The following is a 7,500-nucleotide window of genomic DNA, read 5'->3' on the forward strand; positions in this document are numbered from 1 at the left end:
TTTCTATACGAGCACAAAAGTAGAACAAACGGAAAACAATTCTATTAAACTAAATACTATCTTAATATAAATGCTACTTCTATGCACTAGAATGTAAAAAAAAAATGTAAATTATCTATCTATGTTAAGAGAGTTATTTTATGATCATGATATTTTTCATAATAGACTCCATTTCTGACGAACAAACTTCATACGAAAAGCGCCTGTTTCTGAAGAAAAAATAAGGAATAAAGAGGAAGAAGGAATAGAAATGCTGATATTCCTGAACAACATGCCGAGAAGATGAATATATACTTGACATTTCATGATCTTATGAAATATTCCTTCAGTTGTTTATCGCAGCATCGCGAGAGCTGAAACGCAGGTGGATATATCAAGAAAAGCATATCCCATAATAGCAGTAAATAACAAAATATATACGTCCCCTTTTATCTTTTAACGGGAACCATTCCACGCCCTCAACATTGTGTTCTCCCAAAAGCCATGTTTATAGCAAGATATTACACTTATGAGGTTAATCCTCCTACGCTGGTTACCGACAATTTACTTGAGAAATTATGAAGGAATGAATACCCGACTTTCCTTAATCATTTGCAAGTAAATATTTCACCATATTACATAATGAACAAGCATGCATTATTAATAAATTGAGCTATCAACGCAATAGTTGGACATATACATTTCAGTTGGTAAATGAAAATAAAAGAATTATATATATATATATATATATATATATATATATATATATATATATATATATATAAAATAAAAGGGGTCCACAAAAACGCCAAAATGTAGAAAGTAAGTACTATATTTCAGAGACTTTCTATATTTAGGCGTTTTAATGGGCTCCTCTTATTAGATGGAATTCTGTTGTAACAGAATATTTCTACCAGTCATATATATATATATATATATATATATATATATATATATATATATATATATATATATATATATATGTGTGTGTGTGTGTGTGTGTGTGTGTGTGTGTGTGTGTGTGAGCGTGTGTATGTGTTAATGTTAACGTTGGACTATCAACTCGGTGATACATTTCGTAAGTAAACTTGACACCAACAATTCATTAAAGTCACATAATTACCGTATGAGTCAGTCTGCATATACAGATGTGTACAAAATGGTCAACGCATTTAAATCATGAGACTGTAGTCAGAAAGTGATGGAGGTCATACAGATGCAGTTTGGTATGGGCAATGTATATAGTCTGTGCTCACAAGTAAAGCAAAGACTGAGGGTCATGGTTAATATAGCTTCAGTAGACCCCATACATTACCAAGCGCGGAAATCTAGATAAGAGTGTGATAAGAACTTTTCTGAAAATTACTCATCCTCGCATATCATGCTTGTAGGTTAGGGACAATTGTACTCACTGACAGTTCTACTACTTTGAACGTCGGAACCTCGTGCAAAGGAAGCAACTCTTGTCATTTATCTTGCCATTTTCATTCTGAAAAATGAATAGTTGAAACTATGCTTGGATAGAAAATGTAAAATTGTCCTCATTTTTCTTAATAATTCTTTTCACTAGCTCACCTCGAGTAAATTAGAACATTTTCTTGTGTCTGATAACATTGACCACCATCAACTTTGGCAACGGAAGGTAGATTCTACTTAACACCAATAATGCTGCTAGTTCAGCAAACAAGCTACGATTACTAATGCCCATAGCATCCAGGCCAACATTAGGACTTCGTTTTGTTTCTGTATTCGATTAAAATTTTTTCTTTTTTACTCTCGACTACGTTTTCTCAAAAATCATTTTTGTTATACATTTGCAATCTTCTAGTTAATTCTTGTTCATAATTTTCACATTTAGAGATTACTTCTAGCAGTTAGATATTATTTTGGAGCAATTGCTAGCCACCTTTTAAGCACAGCGGTCATGAAAAGGATACTATATTTGCTAATTCACTTATGAACATAACATTTTGTTAATAGATATGTGTAAGTGTTTACATAATAAAAAATATGGAATGTTTAGTCCATATATATAAAAGTCTAAACTAAAGAGGTCAACCAGATTGCTTGCAGGAATGTGATCAGACTAGAGACGCTAAAGATGACGTATACAATAAGTATGTAGGCTAAGATAACATGCCGTCATCTGTGGTCATTCATTTGTTTTGAAACAGTCCAAGCTCCCTGCTTGAGACAACTACCCCGACCTATTATTCAAACGGCCTACGTGATCTGTAGCGTGTCTCATTTGATTGTGTGTTCGTATGAAACTATGTCATTGTATGTATGTTCATATGTTCGAACTACTGTCTGTTCCTTCATAACTTGTAACGGAGATGGTAGACAAGCAGAAGAGAGTTAGCTATCGTCATTAGAAGACCTGTACCTCTTTACCTAAGCTTTATCATGTAGAGGAATAGGATTAGCCATTATCATTGGCAGAAGCGATCAAGCTATCGTTATTAGAAGACTTGTACAATCATATCTGATTCTTCAGCATGTAAAACTTCAGAAGAAATTATATCTATTTTTATACTTAGTGTTTTCTACAAGAACCTCACCGAACCATGAGTTTAAACACATCGTCGTAAAGATAATACCGACTTCGTAAGTGATCTACAAAACCCCAGACACTCCATTGAAGATGGAAGTGCAATACCAACCGACTTAGCGTATAGATTATCGCTAGTCTAACATTACCTCATAGGGCGCCTTATCATACAAGGCAAAAGCCCTAATATATGTAGGGAAGTGAATGATACATCCCTGCTAACATCCTGTGACAGACAGACAATATTTTTCAAAAGTTGTACATTTAGTTAACAAGGATTTCAGTTATTAAAAAAAAATACTCACTTTATCGTACATTTAGCCCTGATTTTGGCTATGGATACCTAAATCTTCAGTTGGAATATTATTAGAAGAAAAGTTAGTTAATGTTTTATTCAAGTTGTTATTCACGTTTCTTCTAATTAACTTTTTGTCTTCTTTGAGTTCTTTCGTGTGCCTTTCAGTAATGTTTATTCATTCATTCATTTACATCAATGTGCTATCATATTTACCCCATCAAACTGGTACATGAATGTTTGATGACTGACCTTCGGTCTATGAACAGAATCAATTAGTTTCAATGATTCATTAATTCAAACTGTATTGGAGTCAGCTCGCTCAATTAAATGACAAAGAGATACTTCGCGCTTAGTCAAAGGTTAAAGATAGTTCCATTTCCACATGGATATAATTTCACAAACGACACTTTTAGCTAAGAAGCTATGATTGAAACAGAATTATTTTTGGATTCAACGAGTGGAAATGAGCATGAGGTGTTATTCTGTAGATCGACACAAAGGTGGAGTAATTGATTGAATAATCATTTTGCTACGCAAGAGGAAATCAGACACAACAAGCATGGCAGAAAGAGAAACGAATATAAATAACCTCGAGAAATGAGCAGGGCCAAATTATCTATTTATTCTGTTTGCATCTGTGCAGCATAACACTGAGATCAGGGCTAAAATTTGTCGGCTTAGTATGTGAGACGTTGAATCAAATGAGAATAACAGGTGTCTGAAAACACCTGCGAGAAATGAACACTGAAGCATAATTGACAAAGCTATTAATTTTGCCCTGATTGCCCTCTTAAATCCTTCTCTCTTTGAGACTAAAATCCTTTGGTGCTTTGACGATCCCCTGGCTTATATTTTCTCATGATACTACATTGTTTCTCTTTTCATAGAATCAACAGATTTGGCTCGATCATTTAAATGACTTGTTTGTATGTACGCCGTTAGTTTAAAACTTTTTTTTTTTTTACAGTAATTCTACTATTTGTTTAAGTTCATCACAATTCTTTAGCAGGTAGTTACCGATCTTGAGGGGTGTGGCAGTACCTAGTCTTCCGTTTAGTCTACCTAGGTTATTGTAGGCCACAGGGTTATCTGACATTTTGAACTGGCCTAGGCACAGTTTTAAGGCAAACATTACCCATTAAAAACCAGAATCTGTTTCAGAAACATTCTATTTCAAAGCTCAGTTAAAAGGTTATACAGCAAATCGGTTGGTCTTCATTTGATATTAAAAATAGATCTACATTTTACTGTTGCACGAGTTAAACAGTCAATGGAAACTCTTATATTCAGGTGCTTGTCAGTGATGGAATTGATATTTCATTCAATATTTTGTTAAGTTTTATCGATGTCAACGTTGATGCTTATAGATACTATAAATTATTTTAAACTTTCTCACGATACTTGATTCATTTACAAGTGCTGCATTTTGACTAATAATCAGTTAGATTAAAGAGTTTCTAGATTTCCTATCATAGTTACGTGGCATACGTGTTTTGCATAGTTTTAAAACCGTAGACTTTTTATTAGCCTATCTTTTTAAGCAACTATAAAGCCATTGTATCAAAGCTAAATTAACCATTCACCCGATCCATAAGTCTTCTGAGGCTAGGTGTTTAAGCTACTTTAAAAGGTGTTTGGTAATCTCTGATTAATCAACGCAATTACCCATATGATGTCCACAGTATTTGAAGTAAAAAGTACTTCAAACATGTATTTTCTGAGATCAATCACTTCACTTAACTTGATTAGAAAATCGATTTTATTTCCACGACATATCATATGAGTGCAATCACCTGGGCTAAGAGTGCAATCACCCAGGCCAGGAGTGCAATCATCTAGGCTAGGAGTGCAATCCCCTAAGCTAAGAGTGCAATCACCTAAACTAAGAATGCAGTTAACCCAGGCTGGGAGTGCAGTCACCTGAGCTATTAATGCAGTCATCCTTGGGAAGGAGTGCAGTCAACCTGGAGTCGGAGTACAGTTAAAATGGAGTAGAAGTGGAGTCAACCTAGGCCAGGGGTGAGGTCAAACTCGGTAGGAGTGCACTTAACCTGGGGTGGTAGTGCAATTAACCTCAGGTAGGAGTGCAGTCAGCCTGGGTTAGGAGTGCATTCAACCTGGGGTAGAAGTGAAATTAACCTGGGGTAGGAGGGCATTCAGTCTGGGGAAGGAGTGCAGTCAACCTGGTGTAGGAGTAGAGTTAACTTGGGGTAGTTGGAGATCCAACCTGGGCTAAGAGTGGGGTCAACCTCGGGTAGTAGTGCAGTCAACCTGGTGTAGGAGTGCAGTCAGCTTAGGGTAGGAGTCAAGTCATGCTGGGGTAGGAGTGCATTCAACCTGGTTACAGAGTGCTGTTAACCTGGGGTATGAGTGGAGTCAACCTGGGTTAAGAGTGGGGTCAACCTGAGGTAGGAGTGCAGTAAACCTGGGGTAGACATGCAGTCAACAGTGGTCTAGGAGATTAACCTTCAGTAAAACTCACTTGCCTTCTCAGAAAAGAGGAAAAGACAAAACAAGCATAAATAAAGTAATAATTGTTTGCTAAACGTAAAGGTATTGTCCCATTGAAGATACGCCACAACAAGATAAAAGATTTCTCACTATCTCCAAGTCACTTAACCAGAGGAATTCATCAGTCGTTACCCTGATTTATTAAATTTTGAAGCAAAGTCAGTATCTGCAGTGGTCACGTTTATTTTCTAAATGAATATTAAATTTGACATATTTGTTTTGGTGTTCATAATCACCTCTAAAATACAGACTAAATTTTTTCCCTTCAAGAAGTAGTATCATGTCTCCAGATATAATAAGAGGATAAAAAGATCGGTTTTATTCTTGTGGATGAATTTAAATATAACTCAGTTTTGCTTCATTATAAAATGTTCATAGGTAATTCTTCCGTCTGTCAGATACTGAAATTTTGTACCAAGAAGCCCTCCAAATTATCTTTTTCCATAAATTTTCACACAGAAAGTATTTTGATCAATTCATCCGTTTTATCGTTTTATAACATCTATCTTCCTACTCATATACCTAATATTATAGCATATTTGTTTATCAGTAACGTTCAAACAGACTATGTAAAGTGTACTACACATAAATATGAAATATATATCCAGAAAGCTTTACTAATAGCTTTACAAACTTTCTTCTTTCAAATGACGCTTGGAATGAGCTGTGTGCGATCATTTGGATTAAGTTCATAGCACTATGAACACAAATGTAATACCTGTCGTCATTAGTGAATTTATTGACTGAACAATCAGGCACAGCATCCAACCTCGCCCTCCACCCCATCTCTCTCTCTCTCTCTCTCTCTCTCTCTCTCTCTCTCTCTCTCTCTCTCTCTCGTTATATTTTACATGAGTTTCACACAATAACTTTACAGCGAATCTGATGAACCTTCGAAGAATTCAATACGTGAAAATCAGTTCACTTGTACAACCACTTTTCTGAAATACCTGATCACCTTGTTGCAAGAAATGAAAAAAGAAAGATTTTGTAAGGAAGATATTTCCCAGGCGGTAATCAGAGCAAAAAAATGAGAAAGAAATAGTTCGTGTTACTTAAATTTAAAGTGATCGGGAAAGGTTGTGGAAATGTCATTAAATATCCAATTAATTTAATGCTTGATTGATCTCTTTCTATAAATCTTTATAAAGACTTGAAATACTTCAATAGAAAAACAAATAGGTTGCAGAATCATGTATAAGAAAAAAACAAAGATTTAACTTGACTGATTGAAACGTGTTTCTAATGCATCAGACCGTGCAAGGCTTTGTTGACTTTGGCGAACCGCAGACTTTGCTGATCCAATCTCATCCATTATGTTTTGCCATTAAAGAATTGCGAATGTCAGGGATATCATTCGAATGGTCTCTAATTCACAAGAGGCTCCTCGAGGGTCATGTCAAGACAGATGATATTTCATTTTTCATGTCCGATGGAGTGATAGGTTTTCGTTTGATTCCGGAATTTGCCAACAAAGCATTGGACTGTTTATTTTACTACTTGACGGGAATGGAATTTTACAAAGCTGGGAGAGGGGAAATGTTGAGTATAACATGATTCAAGGGCTTTTTAAAGGTGTTTGCATGTTAGTTTCAATGTCGCTGTTGGAACTAGTGTTAGTTTGTTTAGTGGACATCAAAACATTGCAAAAAAGCTAGGTTTTAGACATTGGATAATATTTTGTATATATCGCTGTCTGTAGGGAATCATCTGCATATAATACCGAAAAAAGAAATGGAAAGTCATATCCCGAAATTAAAAGACTGGTTAAAATTTTAAGGGAAAAGGAAACTTAAGCTAACAAAGCAACTTCCGAATTGCGACAGGTATCAGATCTGTTTTCATGGATTCAGTTCTTTGTCCCCAGGAGTTTATAAATGTTAATGAAAAAATGAACGTGATCTTCCCTTATGTCCATCCAATTTCATGACATTCTTTAATCATATTCTTGGAATTGCAAACTTATTTTTCGCCTGTTAGATTTTACTCTGAATTATCTGAGATATGCGAAAAGGACGAAGGTAGTGCCCCAGTAATTTGCATATAAAATGCTTTGGATCATCTGAATATCTAATTAATCCAACCACTCTTTCTCTCTGCTGAGTTTATTTACCTTCATCTTCCTGCCTACACACAAAAACCCACGTACGCACACACACAG

The sequence above is a fragment of the Macrobrachium nipponense genome, chromosome 5, assembly GCF_015104395.2.
Source record: "Macrobrachium nipponense isolate FS-2020 chromosome 5, ASM1510439v2, whole genome shotgun sequence".
In the NCBI taxonomy this organism is placed as follows: Eukaryota; Metazoa; Arthropoda; class Malacostraca; order Decapoda; family Palaemonidae; genus Macrobrachium; species Macrobrachium nipponense.